Raw genomic sequence first — 17,122 nt, 5'->3', positions numbered from 1 at the left:
GAATCTGAGTTAGGCCACCATGGGCAGCCCCAGAAGGCTTCTAACCATATAGAAAATGTGTACAGATCATAGGACTTACCTGAGGTAAGTCTCAAGAGACAAAGGAAAGAAAATTCAACTCAAACACTCAAAAAGATTTTTAAAAATCAAACACCCATTCCAGTCATCTGATACTTGACTTTAAAAGATTAAAATTAAGTAAGCAAACCAACCTTCTGGAATGCTCATGCAATTACTACAAATTAATTTTACTCCTCTATTCAAAGAAGTCTGAGGCCTAATTCAATTTTTACTAAGAGAGAGTTTACCAAACCCCAACAATTTTGTTTTCACTTTCCCTCAATAGAGACTCAACAATGATTTAAAAAAACACTCGAGAAAAAATGTTTTGGTCTGAAGAGAAAAATTACACTTCTTTACAAGAGAGGTAGAAGTGGTAATTCTGACTATTTTATCTGTACATAGGACTTTCAGCTGAAATGGGCATTTGGAGCTACATTCCATGCCATAAATTTAGGACTTCCAACACCCACTCCTCTGTGCATTGTAACAAATGAAAAATTTATTTTGGAGGAGGTATAAAACCTTATAGGGTCATTCCTTTAGCCTTTTTGGTACAGACAAAAGTCCTCCTATTATTCGGTCTAGATGACTTTCAAATCATGGAATTCTTTACTTGATTGAAAAGAAATAAGTAGGCATTTGACTGAATTGAAAAGAAATCGTATTGATTGAAAAGAAATAGCAGGTAATTCTCAGGGAGCAAAACCTCAAATGGATCGTTCCTCACAATTACAGCTAATAACAATAATATGTATGAAGGATTCCTAAAAGATAGGCAGAACTCCAATTTTTTGAGATTCTATAATGTTCATTCCTGGATTAAGCCAGGTGATCAGAGAGCTATAAACCTGGGACCATGCTACATTGCTGGTCACAGTCACCCTAACAGAAGGATGCTTACTGCTCAGTCGCTTCAGTCATGTCTGACTCTTCACGACCATATTGATTATAGCCCGCCAGGCTGCTCTGGCAATGGGGTTCTACAGGCATGCTGGAGTGGGTTACCATGCCCTCCTCCAGGGGATCTTTCCAACCCAGGAATCAAACCCTTATCTCTTATGTCTTCTACATTGGCAAGTGGGTTCTTTACCACTAGCGCCACCTGGGAAGGCCTTAACAGAAGGATGCTGCTGCTGCTGCTGCTGCTGCTGCTAAGTTGCTTCAGTCGTGTCTGACTCTGTGTGACCCCATAGACGGCAGCCCACCAGGCTCCCCTATCCCTGGGATTCTCCCGGCAAGAACACTGGAGTGGGTTGCCATTTTCTTCTCCAATGCATGAAAGTGAAAAGTCAAAGTGAAGTCGCTCAGTCGTGTAATTTATTGAGCAGACACTACAATCTTTACCTATATTACAATGCTCTCAAGGCAGATATTATTCCCATGTTACAGAAGGAAATCTTTGGAAGTTACTTCCCCAAAAGACATACATCCACACATCCACACATCCACATCAGGTGCCCAGGTTTAAAGACATTGTAAAAAAATAGTCCAAAGAATCCTATTGAATTTCACTGTAATAATATGAAGACATTTTGCATTACACTAAATTGAATTCACTTTAAAAGAAATTACAGCATAAATTTCACTTTGGATTCTATGTAGGAAAAACCTTGTTCCTCTTAGGCAATTGTTTCTTCATGTATGAGATTTTTAATTAATCATTAAAATTTCTGTATGCTCTCTTTCCCTGGAAATTAGAAAACTGGAATCAAATGTGTGCTCAGCTCTAATAAACATGAAGGATTTCACAAAATGGATTTTGTGAGCTAATGTCTCCCCTAGTTGACTTGATCTTAGTTTTTTCCTCATGAATAACACTAAGATTTTTTATCATTTCATTTTGTATGTTGATACTATTACAAACTAGGTATCTTCAAATGCTATTTACCAAAATATTGTCAAAACTCTACAAGGTACACATTTTACTATATACAAATAATATGAAAATAAAGGGCTGGAGAAAAGTACAAAAAAAATCCATTTATAATAATCAAAATCAAAAGACAGTAATTTAAATGTTTCTTGCACTATCTTTTAGTCAATTCTTGACAAAACATTCTAAATTACTTCATCCTTACATAAGTCATCACTGAATTAATATTTCTATTCTATTTATTGTGTGCATATTTAGTCATTCAGTTGGGTGCAACTCTTTGCAACCTCATGGACTATAACTGGCCAGACTCCTCTGTCCATGTAATTCTCCAGGCAAGAATACTGGAAGGGGTAACGATTCCCTTCTCTAGGGGATCTTCCCAATCCAGGGATTGAACCCAGGTCTCCTGCATTGCAGGGAGTTTCTTTACCATCTGAGCCACCAGGGAAGCTCAATTCTATTTATTATAATTTATAACTTAAAATATAGTTTTCTATATATAACATTTATTAGAGTGGGGATAATTTTGAGGGATTTCATTTTGTGACGATTACATTATGGACTTCTATTGGTCTATTTAAGATATTTTTTCTAGGAAGTTAGAGTGCATATCAAAGAATCAATGTGGAAGAAAAAGCATATTTTGTGAAATAAAAATACTAGTGGAGAAAAAAGAAAACATGCACCTGGAGCAACCTGATCAAGCCAATGCCAAAGCTGAGATGCACATGCCCAGGCCTCTGGCTTCACTTTTCTCCTTATCTTGGTCTTCCTAGTAGTGTTTCTCAAACTTTTGGTGTTGGAACTCTTTACACTCATTTAGTTTTGGTGAGATTCATTTTGTGAGTCATATTGATCAATATTCATCCTATTAGAAACTAAAACTGATAAATGTTTGAAATATTTATTCATTTTAAAATAACAATAATAAAACCATTACATGTTAACATTTAATGTTAACATGTAAATGTTAAAGTGTTACATGTTAACAAAATCATTTTACATTAAAAAATATAGTTTTTTTAAAGAAATAAGTGACATTATTTTGTATTTTTTTTAATTCCTCTAATATCTTGCTTCAAGAAAATAGATTCTCATATCTGCTTCAGCATTCATTTTGATAAGTTCTTTTGGTTGAAGTATATGACAAAATTTGGCCTCACAGAGATATATAGTTGGGAAAAGGAGTTTTAGTAGCCTTCTCAGGTTATTATAATATTTGAATTTGATACAACACCCAAACTCAACAAGTAATAGTTTCTTAGTGCCAAATGAGGCCAGTAATAGTCTAACAACATCCAAATAAATGAAGCACAATAAAAAGGAAGCTGCAAACCAATATCTCTTCAAACTTAAAAGCAAAAATAATTAACAACGTTGACAAATTGAATACAGTGAGTGTGTATATTTTTAAGTATATATGTGTATGTTTGTGTCATGTACACATGACCAAATGTGATTTATCCCATGTATTCAAGGCTGATTCAATATTCAAAAATTAATCAATGCAATCCACCATATCAACAGGCTTAGAGAAAAGTCATATGTCCATATCAATTGATAAAGTAAAAAGCATTTGATGTAATTTGACATCCATTCAGGATAAAAAGTCTCAGTGCATTAGGAGCAGAGGGGCAACTTCTTCAACCTAATAAAGAACAGCTACAAAAAAAACATATAGCTAACAGCATACTTGGGCTTCTCTGGTGGTTCAGTGGTAAAGAACCCACCTGCCCATGCAGGAGATGTGAGTTCAATTACAGGGTAAGAAAGCTTCCCTAGAGAAGGAAATGGCAACCCACTCCAGTATTCTTGCCTAGGAAATCCCATGGGCAGATTTCACGGGGATGCAAAAGAGTCAGTCATGTCTTAGCGACTAAACAACAACAATAACATCATACTTAGTAAAATAATGTTTTTTCTTGTAATATTTGGAAGAAGGCAAGGATGTCTACTCTCACCATTCTTACCACAATACTGGAAGTTCTAGCCATTGCAATCAGGCATGAAAAATGAATTAAAGGCACACAGATTGAAAGAAATAAAATTGTTTTCATTCTCAGATGACACAATTGTCTACATTTAAAAAACCCTCAAAGGATCTGCAGCCCTAGATTCAAAATGTATGTGAGCTTAGTAAAGTTTCAGGATATAAGACCAACACAATAACCAACTGCATTTCTATAAACTGACAGAGAAGAAATGGAAACAAAAATTTCAAATGCAGTTTCTTTATAGTAGCTCCAAAGAAAATGAAATACTTAGGTATAAGTCTAACAAAATATAACTATATATAATCAAAATTATGATATTCTGATAAAAGAAATCAAGGAAGACCTAAATATTAATACCTGGAGAAACATACCATGTTTACAAATTGGAGGAATCAACATAGTAAAAATGCTAATTCTCCCTAAATTAACATATAGGTTTAACATAACTCCTTTTATCATATTAAAGTATAGCAACAAAATTCTACATTAAATAGGTTTAAAAGTGGATCTTCCAAAAAGAAAAAGTTAATCAAAATTGTTTAATTTGTTAAATAATTACACCAGGCATCATAATTGCAGTCTCAAAAATAATCTCATGGACTTCAAAGACTAAAGAGAAAAATAATAAACAGCAATTTGAAACAATTTTCTTAATACATTTTTAAACTGCTAAAAATAATGCTACACAGGCAACAAAAGCAAAACTAGATAAACAAGACTACAATGAACAGAATTTTTGTGTACAGCAAAGAACACAATCAATAGAGTGAAAAAAGCAACCTATTGAGTGGGAGAAAATCATTTATTTGATAAAGGGTTAACATCCAGACTATAGAGAGAACTCCAACAACTCAACAACAAAAAAATCAAATAACCAGATTTTAAAATGGGCAAAGGACTTGCATAGACATTTCTCCAAAGATGATATTCAAATAGCCAACAGGTACGTGAAAGACACTCAACATCATTAATCATCAAGGAAATGCAAATCAAAACCACAGTGAGATATCACAGTGAGATATTACAGTAAGCTGCCTACTGTAAATAAATAAACAAGTGTTATAGAGGATATGGAAAAACTGGAACCCTTGCACACTCCTGACAGGAAGATAAAGTGATATAATCACCATGGAAAACAGTATGGGAGGTCCCCAAAAATCAAAAACAGAACTACTATATGACCTAGAAAGCCCATTTCTGGGTATAAATCCAAAAGAATTGACAGCAGAGTCTTGGAAAGATATTTGTACATCTTTGTTCATAGTGCCATTTTTCTCATTAGCAACCCATGTGGAAGCAACCCAAATGTATATCAATGGATGAGTAAAGAAAAACTGGTGTGTATATACAATGGAATATTATTTGGTTTTAAAAAAGGAAATGTCATATTCTATAAATGGGTAAAATTTTAGCAATTATATTAAGTGAAATAAACTAGTCACAAAAAACAAATAATATATGATTCCATTTATACTAAGGTATCCAAACTAGCAAAAGTCATAGAAACAAGAAAATATAATGGTGGTTACCAAAGTCTTGGGGGAGAGGGAAAGGGAGGTTGTTATTTAATGGGTATAAGATTTCTGATTTGCAAGAGGAGAAAGTTCTTGGAGGTCTATTTCACAACAAAGTTAATATATTTAATGCTACTGAACTATATACTTTAAAATGTTTAACATAATAAATTTCATGTTGTGTGCTTTTATCATAATAAAAAGATTATATAAAAATACAAAAGCTGGAAGAAGCAGAAGCTGGAATCAAGATTGCCGGGAGAAATATCAATAACCTCAGATATGCAGATGACACCACCCTTATGGCAGAAAGTGAAGAGGAACTCAAAAGCCTCTTGATGAAAGTGAAAGTGGAGAGTGAAAAAGTTGGCTTAAAGCTCAACATTCAGAAAACAAAGATCATGGCATCTGGTCCCATCACTTCATGGGAGATAGATGGGGAAACAGTGGAAACAGTGGCTGACTTTATTTTTCGGGGCTCCAAAATCACTGCAGATGGTGACTGCAGCCATGAAATTAAAAGACGCTTACTCCTTGGAAGGAAAGTTATGACCAACCTAGATAGCATATTGAAAAGTAGAGACATTACTTGGCCAACAAAGGTCCATCTAGTCAAGGCTATGGTTTTTCCAGTGGTCATGTATGGATGTGAGAGTTGGACTGTGAAGAAGGCTGAGTGCCGAAAAATTGATGCTTTTGAACTGTGGTGTTGGAGAAGACTCTTCAAAGTCCCCTGGACTGCAAGGAGATCCAACCAGTCCATTCTGAAGGAGATCAGCCCTGGGATTTCTTTGGAAGGAATGATGCTAAAGCTGAAACTCCAGTACTTTAGCCACCTCATGTGAAGAGTTGACTCATTGGAAAAGATTCTGATGCTGAGAGGGATTGGGGGCAGGAGGAGAAGGGGACGACAGAGGATGAGATGGCTGGATGGCATCACTGACTCGATGGACGTGAGCCTGAGTGAACTCCGGGAGTTGGTGATAGACAGGGAGGCCTGGAGTGCTGGGATTCATGGGGTCGCAAAGAGTCGGACAGGACTGAGCGACTGAACTGAACAAAATATTAACTGGAGAAAGAGCTGCATTTATTGAATGCCTACAAAATATGAAAAATCATCCAAACAATTACATGAATCATGGTACCTTTATACTACTCTGGACTTTTTTCTTTCAGAAAACATGAATATCACTTGTATGTTACCATAATATGTATAATTATACCAAGGAGAGAAAAATTTTTGGATTACCATTAGGTAATTTTACTTGGAGATCTAAATATCCATATTCATAGGTAATGCTGAGTGTATTCATTTAATTTTGTTCCCAGCAGAAGTTACACTTTAGGACTTTCACTTCATCCTATATTTATTATTTAGTTCTTTATGAATTCAAAAACAAAATTCATAGATACACTTTGGAGCACATTACAGAAATAAATATGCCATACTATAACTAATGAAAAACACATTTAACTTTTAATTCCTTAATCAAGAATGAAAACAGCTATCAATACATATATACCCAAGATACATTTTTAAGGAGAAAATGCCTCCTATTCCAAAATGACAACCTCCTAACATATGTAGCAGCAAATTTTTCTTTCTGCCAGAAACACTCATTCGGCACTGATTTTTGACAAGTGAAAAAGCTTTTCCACATATACACAGCCCACTTGATTTTTAAAAATGCTGATCCCTCCCTTTAAAACTTTTCGTACATTAAAATGTCTATTTTCCTTTAATTTTTGCAGCAAGTTCCAGAAATAACGTTTCAATTTTCCAAAAATAATGCATTGAAATATGTGTGTGTTGACTAAGAGTGAAGCTGATATGGACTAAAAGCAGACAACACAGAAAAAAATATCCAGTGGATTTGACAAGTAATTTTTTTCTCAAATACTGTAACACTAGTAAAACCATTAAAACTATGCAATAAATGAATAAAGGTCATCCCCTTGCTTACATGTTATACCTAGATCTATTGTCAAAACTAGTATCTAAGAGGGGCAGTTTTAGACCAATTTCTAATCCTACTATGATTTTGCACACATTTTTATCTGTTTTTTTCTCTCCCAAGCTTGATTTTTCACGTCATTAAGATGGAAGAAATAATATCTGCCAATCTTTAGGATTCTAGATTAAGAGATGCTAAGTAATGAAATATTACCATTTTCGATGTGATCAAACCAACAGCTAAATGAAAATGCCTCCATCTGGTTTCATGTGAATTATGCTGATTGTAGAAAATGTTCAAGGTCTAGCTTTCCTCTCCACAGAGTAGCTAGCACATAGTTGTTGGGTAACTGCAGACAGACTGATTCTAAATATAAACTGAGATGTGTGCTAAAATTATTGTCCTGGTTTTTCAGCAATCATTATGCTACACACGGTTACAGATTTTATTTATTAAATACCTTGAAAAAAACATATTTTCAATAACAGCAATGACAGAATTACATGTGAAAATTGTCCTATCAAATGATTCAAATTAAATTCACAGTTTCTAAACTTTTCCTACCTAGTACTCCATATGTATGACCATTCATATTCACATATGCAGTCAAACTTAATATTAAAACCACATCAACTAGATTTTACACAAATTTTAAGTGGGCTCATATCTCTCACAGAAGAAAGGTACCTTAAATGAGAAGTACATCTAAGAAAACCCTACAATTCTAATCCAGCGAAGAACATTGAAATAATCTTGAAGCTGCTGCCTAGGTTATTGCTGATCCACCTTCCAAACTGCAAATGCTCAATTTACTTTAGAAAGTCAATGTCGCTGCAAATAAGCTCACGGAAAAGGGAGGAGAGTTTTTATGAAAACAAGCTATTGTCATCTTGTTGAATTAGGTGTGGCACCAGTTCAGACTTTGCAAAGTAGTGGGTAAAAGAGATAGAAATGCTCAAAATAATCTTTTATCAAACATAATGTTCCATTTCACGTGACTATGCAGAAGAACAAAGATAATACAGAAATTTGGAAGCTCGGGTGCCAAAATACAACTCAGAAAAACCAAACAATGTGGATGGTTCAGCATGCCCAGTGGACCAAGAATATCATCAATTTCAAAAGGAAAGACTTCTCAGTCAGCCCCAGGGGAGAATCAGTGACCACTGGGCCATCTAACTCTGAACCTTTAAAGAAGTCAAAGGAAACAGGACAACTAACCACTTGCAAGAAAAAAGAGGAAATTGGATATATCACTCAACTCCCAGAACCTAAACAGTCCCAGAACTTTATGGCTTTGTAAACTACCCTGTGCACTACAGGTAGGTAAACATCGAATGGGAACTAAGGAAAATAGGTGTTGGAAAATACATAAGCAAGCCTACCTAAATTTAAGTTTTTAGCTCTAACTTAACCCTATGCAAACTGCTGACTAAGCCCAGTTGAACTTGGACAAATAATGCCTGGAAGATTTATCACCTTCAAAGAGTTTAAGCAAACTGCTTTAAATAGTAAGTCCCAACTAAGCATAGAACAAATTCTGACCAAAATTGCCCACCTTTATGTCCAACTTCCACCAGAAATCATCTGTCAGGTCCTGAAAGGTAAGGCCTATTTTTGGTTTATAAAGATGCTTCAGTTTTCACTGTTTCCTTTCAGGGCTTCCGAAACTGAGAGCATATTCCAAGTACCTGCCTTTCTGCTCCCTACTTGCTCCCTCAAGGCACATTCATATCCCTAATTCCCCTTCCACTGGTTCTCAGAGACACTTCATGGCCTCCCTGCCTCAGTGGCTTCCTGGCCTCAAAGTCCAAGGAGGGTGGGAGTGGTACCGAGAGGAAACCCAGGCGAGAGCCTAGGGGAGCAAGGCAGAGGCCTGGCCAAAGTAGGAACACCTGTCCAAGGAGGTAGGGTCATGTATTCCTACAACTGGAGGGACATGGGGGAAGAGTCTCTCCTCAATGAGGGGATCTTCCCCTGGTCAAGGGATACTGGGAACGAGAGCGCGAGGGGAGGCTGGGAATGTCCGGCATCTCCTGGGGGCTCGCTGTCTCTAGCAATGTACACAGCAGAGGGGACGGGAGTCTTCAGTGTCCACCACATACTCTTACACCCTGTAACCAGGACTTCTGCAGAGAATTGGAGGAGGTCTGGAATTCCTGCCCTCTCAATGTGGATTCTCCAAATTAGAAGCCGAGAGTGAGTTCATAAGCCTTGTACTCCCAAGATATCGAAGCTGGAGACCTGGGACACTGATACAGGTGGGTGGAAGAAGCTGAAGTTTGAAAGAGAGAGATACTGTGGGGAGAATAAGGGTGGATTCCCAAGGGAAGGACAGGAGAAAGGAGAGAGCCGAGGTCTACAAATACAACACCAGGACCAGAAAGTAGTTTATCACACAAGCTCCTTCTCTGGCTGCAGATTCCTGCTCACTCCCACAAAATCTGTCCTCCACTACCTACATCTTTTCTCTTCAGTGGTCCCAACTACCTGCCTTTCTCCCAGAACCCATGGTTTAACTACTCTTTCATGGTTTAACGAATCAAAAGACAAGTCTGCCTGAAATAGTGTAATCTGAAGAGACACAGACAGGAGTGTTATTAATTATTAATATGCAAATATCCTATACTTAATATACTAATGCTCCAAAGAGAATATACAGAAATCATCAGGGTTTTAAAATGTGTATAAAATTCAGTCAAACTGATAGAGAACTAACTTGTGGATACAGCAGGGGAAGTGGGACAAATTGAAAGCGTAGCACTGAAATATATACCTTACCATGTGTAGAATAGACAGCCAGTGGGAATCTGCTGTGTGACACAGAGCTCAACCCAGTGCTCTGTGACAACCTAGAGGGGTGGGATGTGGTGGGAGATGGGAGGGGAGGGAGGTTCAAGTGGAGGGGACATATGTATACCTATGGCTGATTCATGTCGATTATGGAAGAAACCTACACAACATTGTAAAGCAATTATCCTCCAATTAAAAATACATACATAAAGAAGAAGAAGAAATTAGTCAAATTAAGCATCATAAAAAATCTACAACAATGTGTGGTGATGGATGTTAACTAGACTTATTGTGGGGATCATTTTGCAATATACACAAATACTGTATCATTACATTGTATACCCAAAACTAATATAATGTTATGTCATTTATACCTCAATTTTTTTTTCAAAAAAATCAAACTAAGAACTCATACCTTTTAACCCAGAAATTTTATTTCTGAGACTAGGGAACTAATTTCTAAAATTTAGAAAAGAGCTTATGAACAAAGATACTCATCACAGTGTTATTTATTATCATCAAAAAAAAGTGACAGTGAGGAATGATCAGAAATTTATGGCACATCTACCTAATGGAAAATTATGTAGACATTTGAAATGTTCATGGTCAAACTGCAATTAAGTGAAAAGTAATGTTATAAAATTTAAAATAAAGACTATAATGGAAGAGGGAAATCTTTTAAAAGGCAAACCTCCTTGGAAGAGGAAAAATCTTACTTGCATAGAAAATTTTCTTGGTTTTTAGTGCTTTAAATAGCAGTACCCTGAAAAGTAACATTTTCTGGAAGAGCACTTGGAACATGAAATATGGAGAATGTGAGCAAAACCAACCAAAGAGAAATTTGGCTTGCTTAGAGACCTACGCTAGTTCCCTAGATTACCTGATAACCAGATTTCACTGCCTGATATGCAAAGTCCTTCATAATCTGTCACCAGATATCCAAAAGTACATGACCACTTCTCAGCTGAACTACTTCATCTGCTTTCTCTTTACCTACTGAAAGCCTTCCCATCTCAGAGTGATTTCATTCACTTCCATCCATGAAAACTTTCCTGATCTTCTTATGACCCTAGTCATCACTATTTCTGCTTCTTGAAGTATTGATGTGGCACTTAAATCTGCCTTACCTTTTCCTGGTATTAAGCCAGTATTAATCTATTTGGTTAATTACTAATATGTAGGTAACTATTTCTCCAGCTAAACTTTCAGTTTCCCCATCTAGACTTTTAGAATTTAGATGGTCTGCAGACAGTAGTCATACATACATACACTGAGCGAGAGAATGAAGGGTAGAGAGAGACAGAAACATTCCTAAGGCCAAGTTGGTATTATATTTATAGTCGTGATGAATATCTAAATAAAATGTGCTATGTCTGTTTTAAAACGTTCCTGCTGACCCTCCAGCACTAGAACATGCAGTTTCCTTTTTTTTTAAATAGCAGTGGGATTGAATTTTGCTTATTCATTCATACCAATTCTGCTTTCCCTTTGGGATTAAACAGATTGGACTGCAAAAGGCCTCACTGAAGTCATAAAGAAAAAAAAAAGAAATGACCTTCTAGAAATCAAAATTAAGACTCATCTCAGGACCTTACTTGTCTTAATAGTCTTGTCTAAATAACAAATGTAAATCTGTGCCTCCATTTTATGGCTTTAGTCTATCAATATCCTCATTAACTTAAAAAAGAATTCTCCCGTGCATATGGTTCAATACTTTAGAAATGATGGCCTACAATGACTATGTTCCTATCAGACATCACATATTATTCTAGTAGTCGGAGATAATGAGCATGTGTACTATAGCAACCTGCCTCCTGAGACATCAGCGAGAGTTGCATGTCTTAAGAGAAAATATATAAATCATAAATGAAAGCAAATCAAATGGCCAAGCAAAGAACAAAGAAAAAACCTAGTGTCCATTATTTTCACAGAAAGAGCATACAAGGTCAATACAATTGTTGACTCTGAAGGGCAGGGCAAAAACAAATCAATACAATTTCCCATTAAACAGAATTACACTTTGCTACAACACACATATTTTGTGTAAGAGTCAATGTTGTCCAGATTCCACCACTAGCTGTGTAATCTTGAAACTTCTCTGTATTTCAGTTCCTTCATCTGTAAAATGGAGCCATCACCTGCTATGCCAAATCACAGAGTTGTAATGAATCAAATTGTATTATCAGCCTGGGTTTATCTGTCACCCTATCATGGGTAACACACCCTACAAAAACCATTCAGTCACACATGCCATGTACTAAATAACTGTTCTTATTGCAAATGTTTCCCTAACGTGAAAAAAAAAAAAAATCCAGATTGCCTTTACGTTCCTAAAAGATTTCTCCAACACTTAAGCATTTACCATATATCACTGCTAAAAATGTGTTGAACATCTTCTGTTATAAACTAGCTCTCCTATGCAGTGTTGTTCAGATATTATTTTTTGGCATATGCTTTCTAAGAAAATAGTATTTTTTCATGCAATTCAAAGCATGCTCCTTCTTTTATACTAAAAGAACAATAATTCCATATACAGGAAGTTTACAGGTTATTGCTGTTACTTGAGATTACTTCTATGAAACTTAATTCTATGTTTAATATGTAATAAATCATATATATGTACACACAACTTGGACACATTTGGATACACAACTCCTTAATGCAGTGGAAGATTCGTGGGTTTGGGGACCAGGCACACTTGTATCCAAATTCCTATTCTGTAACCTTGAGCATACGATTTAACTTCCCGCTCTTCACTTACCACATTTGGTTTTGAGTTACGATTTAATGAAATTTTATGTATACGAAGTGGCTAAACTCTAAAAGTATTATTTCTTAATCCCCTTAAATCTTTTCCTACTATGCCAAGACCAGTCAAACCCACTCTGAATACAAGACAAGTTGGATACAGCCTCTTAGCGGAGGGATGCAACACGATGTAAAATTGAGCGGAGAGGGGCACGAATTAGGCATCCAAAGGAAGGAAGTAGAGAAACTGGCTGGTATAGAGAAGGGCCCTAGACTTCACTCGCCTGTGCGAAAAACCCACTCATCTGACACACTGAAGGTTGCACCGCACATTCACGAAGGTTTGTACCGTGATGTGGCGAAAGGACGGAATTATAGAGCAAGCCATCAGGGAGCCTCCTGGCTCACCCCACCCGACCTCGCCCGCCGGGGTCGTTCATCTGGAACCTGGAAGCGCAGGCGAAAGCCCAGCAACTGATCTCGCCCCCCCACCCCACTTCCCCGATTCTGCCCAGATCTCTCAGGGCACGAATGGTGCTGAATCATTAGCACCAACAGTAACAGCTCCCCGTGCCGCTGCTCCCGCAGGGGTCAGTAATCCCGGGCAAGTGACCGTCCGGACGGCGGCCCACACCTCGCGGGCGTGGGCACAGGGAAAGGGGGTCGGGGAGGATTGGGGCAGCAGGTACTCACCCGGGGTGAGGAAAGCCCAGCCCCTGGGTCCTCGCCTCCGGGCTGCGGGCGGTCCCTGCGCGATTCCCGCGCTCCTTGGCTTCCCTCCGCGGCCGCCCTGGGCCGAGCAGCCTGCGTTGATGGTCCGGTTCTCCCCTCCACCAGCCCACCGCCCGCGGCAGCCACAGCTCCGGGCGCCGGCGCTACACCCGGAGCAGCTGGAGCAGCTGGCGCTGCCGAAGGGGTGGCGGCTACCGACGGGCCAGACCATTAGCGGGAGGCGACCGGGGGTGCGCGCCGTGCGCGGCGGAGCGGGAGCGAGGGCGCCGGGTCGGCGACGGTTGGGAGGACCCACGGCCGAAGGGGGCTCCTCCGCGCCCCGCCCCGCGCCCGGAGGGCTTGGGGGCCGGAGGGGCCAACCGGGGGAGAGGCCGCTTTTTCCGGCAGGGCAGTGGGGACGGTCCTAGACTTTTCCGGTCCCCCTCCGGGTTTGCCTTGGTCCCGCTCGGGGCAGCTTTAGAACCCGGCAAACAGAGGACCTAGCAACGCGGGCGCCTGGGCGGTGTCCCCTCCTAAGGAGATGCCAAAGGGCGCCGGCCGGGAACCCTGCCTTCGTGCCCGCTCCTGCTCCCTGCGAGGCCCGGGGCGCCAGTCCTGCGGCTGAGCTCACCACTGACGCCTCACCACCAAAGCCAGCGGGCCGTCTGGAACCCTGCAAGGGGCTCCACATCTTTTATCCAAGCATCTCTGTGGCGCAAAAAATAAAAGCGCCAGCTTTCAAGGCCCGCTTGAAGTTAGAAAATAAAATCAACGGGGATCCCATCATGTAGGTGCTCTAGTAGATAACAAGTAAGCGAGGGACAGTTTGGGATCGCAGAGTTATCCTTTCCTCCGCAAAGATTGAACCACAGCAGTTGGAAAATGTAGATTTAGGAAACCGTTTTAACATAGAGATCTATATAGGATGATTAAAGAAATGCAAAGCTGTTTCAGGTTCACTGTTTACCATTTTACAGATTAGTGTCTCTGGAATGGGGAGAGAATCGTGTCCTCATATGAAATGAACTTTATGTAACTACAAAGAGACGCCTCCGTACGTGACAGCCTTTAGACTTTATTGAAAGCTCTTTTGTGGTCCCTGCCCTTGTCACATCCAGGCTTAAACAGGTTCATGTCAGACCATGGTGGAGATGGACACACGTGTATTGTTCTCCTTATAGAAAGAAAAAATAAATAAAAAAGAACAGAGTTGACGTCTTCCTCTAAAATGTGATTTAAGGAAGACCCCCCCCCCAAAAAAAAGACCCAGCAAATGCTTCCCAAACAGTATGAAATTCCACAGTTAAAAGCCATTTTCTCTGGTTTAAGGTCTTGTTCTCTTTAGAGTGAATTAACCAGATTTTTAATCTTGTTAAAAATTAACAAAATAGAGCACCTGCTATGTACCAAACACTGTACTAATAAGAGCATTTCCAGTTTTATTCTTTCATTTCTTCCATCTAAAATTCCCTGTTCCATCTAAAATCTCTGGTGAAATTGGTAATATCGTTGCTATTTTTAAGAAAGAGAAACTGGCCTCAGAGTTTGCTGCTGGATTCACATCTCATAGAGTGGCAGAACAGGCATTGCAGCCTGGAGTTTTTGACTAATGCCTGTCCTCTAGAATTTCTCTGGGAAACACAGGTCAAGCCTTGTCACATCCACGATTGGCACTTGAGTGTGAGTTTGTTGATCCTGCCCTTGTGAAAACTAGATTTTAGAGTGCAGAAAAGAACATTTAAGTGTCTAAGGTGGATGTCACCTTGAAGTTAGGAATAAGGTTCAGAAAGATGTTGGACTTCATCCAGAACTAGACTAGAAACATCAGTTTCAGAAACACAAGATTAGGGTCATGAAGGTAAGAAGGAATTCTTTATTACCTTTTTGTTAATCATTATATTGCATTTTGGGCTTCCCTGGTGGCTCAAAGAATCCACCTGCAATGCAGGAGACCTGGGTTCGATCCCTGGGTTTGGAAGATCCTCTGGAGGAAGGCATGGCAGCCCACTCCAGTATTCTTGCCTGAAGAATCCCCATGGACAGAGAAGCCTGGCAGGCTACAGCCATGGGATTACACAGAGTCAGACACAACTGAGTAACTAAGCACACATATTGCACTTTACATTTAAACAATTATTGCTTTATTACACTTTACACTATTATTCTTCCAAACCCAGGAAGGGGCAAGAGTTTTTAAATGGGCCTAATGCCATGGGTCCTTATACACCTTGCTTGCATGCTAAGTCGCCTCAGTCGTTTCTGACTCTGTGCCCCTATGGACTATGGCCTACCAGGCTCCTCTCTCCATGGGGATTCTCCAGTCAAGAATCCTGGAGGGGGTTGCCATGCCCTCCCTCCTCCAAGGGATAGTCTTGACTCAGGGATCGAACCAGCATCTCTTAAGTCTCCTGCATTGGCAGATGGGTTCTTTACCACCAGCGCTACCTGGAAAGCCCCCCTCTTATAAACCTTACCAGAATTTTAAAAACCAACAGAGCATTAACAACTTTCACACCACCTTAAGGAAGATTTCTGAGAAATCAGAAATAAAATTAAACTGTTAACTTTGTGTTGTCCCATTGTTATTGTGTTAACTTTTATTGTAGATGTTCATACATCAGTACCAATGCAACAGAAATCTCTAGAGCTTCACAGGCTAAGGATCTGGGGGCACTAGATCTGCAGCAAAGCCAGGCATCTGTGACTCAGGGCCAGGGTGGCCTCAGCTGCAGAAATGTGTGATTCTTCTATCCATGCACAACTGTTCCACCTTCTAATGAATCAGCAAAGGAACAGAAGTAGACAAGATGGAGTGGACAAGATGCCTCTTCAACTAGAAGTCTCTGTCTGTTTGATAGGGATCTAAGAAAGAGGATAAGGTCTTTGGTGGGCCACCTGAGACCAAAGTGAGCTGGAGAACCGAATTGGTTATAAACCGGACGGACTTGCCGACAACTCCAGTCATCTGTTTGTATACACTGCTGTTCTTGGAGCATATGTTTCTGAATAAAGAAGGAAGGAGAAATTTAGTGCCAAAGGCCTTGAGAGACTGTCAAAAGAAATGGAGGGAGTGATGTGGTGCCTGCATGCCCTCCCCTCCCACAGAGACTTTGAAGGGTTTTAAGACCTTGGGAAAAGAACTTAGAGCGAGAAACCGAGGAATCATTTTTGCAAATGATTTGAAGATTTCAGATTTAAGAAGTATTACTTTGGGCTCTGGTGACAAAGCCTAGCACAGAACTGGCAAGAGGGTCCCTCTCTTATCCAGTCTACCAAAAGACCTCTGTGCACCTTGTCACCACTAGGGAAGGGCTTCACCCAAAGAAGGTATAGTCTCATAAAGGACACTAGTGCCCAATACAGGGTCAGGATGAGTTGGTGAGGAGCAGAGAGTAGTAGAACATGAGTGGAACTGTTCCTGAGCATCTGGGAGATACAACTGAAGCTTTCTTGTCCTAAATGGTGGAG

At 39.4% G+C, this 17,122-nt stretch overlaps 1 protein-coding gene across 6 annotated transcripts in view; it reads right to left on the bottom strand.

Moving 5' to 3' along the window:
* The window catches only part of TTLL7 (tubulin tyrosine ligase like 7), a 151,117-nt gene extending 137,393 nt beyond the window's left edge, over positions 1-13,724 (bottom strand). For 5 of the 6 annotated variants that reach the window (XR_009735390.1, XM_061411457.1, XM_061411460.1 and 2 more), the window contains exon 1: positions 13,637-13,724. The gene's annotated coding sequence lies outside the window, so the exon portion shown is untranslated. The remainder of the gene's footprint in view (positions 1-13,636) is intronic. The other variant, XM_061411458.1, reaches the window with a different exon arrangement.
* Between the last annotated feature and the right edge of the window lie 3,398 nt (positions 13,725-17,122).

This window comes from Bos javanicus, chromosome 3 (genome assembly GCF_032452875.1).
Source record: "Bos javanicus breed banteng chromosome 3, ARS-OSU_banteng_1.0, whole genome shotgun sequence".
Taxonomy (NCBI): Eukaryota; Metazoa; Chordata; class Mammalia; order Artiodactyla; family Bovidae; genus Bos; species Bos javanicus.
This window is presented reverse-complemented; position numbering and strand designations above follow the sequence as displayed.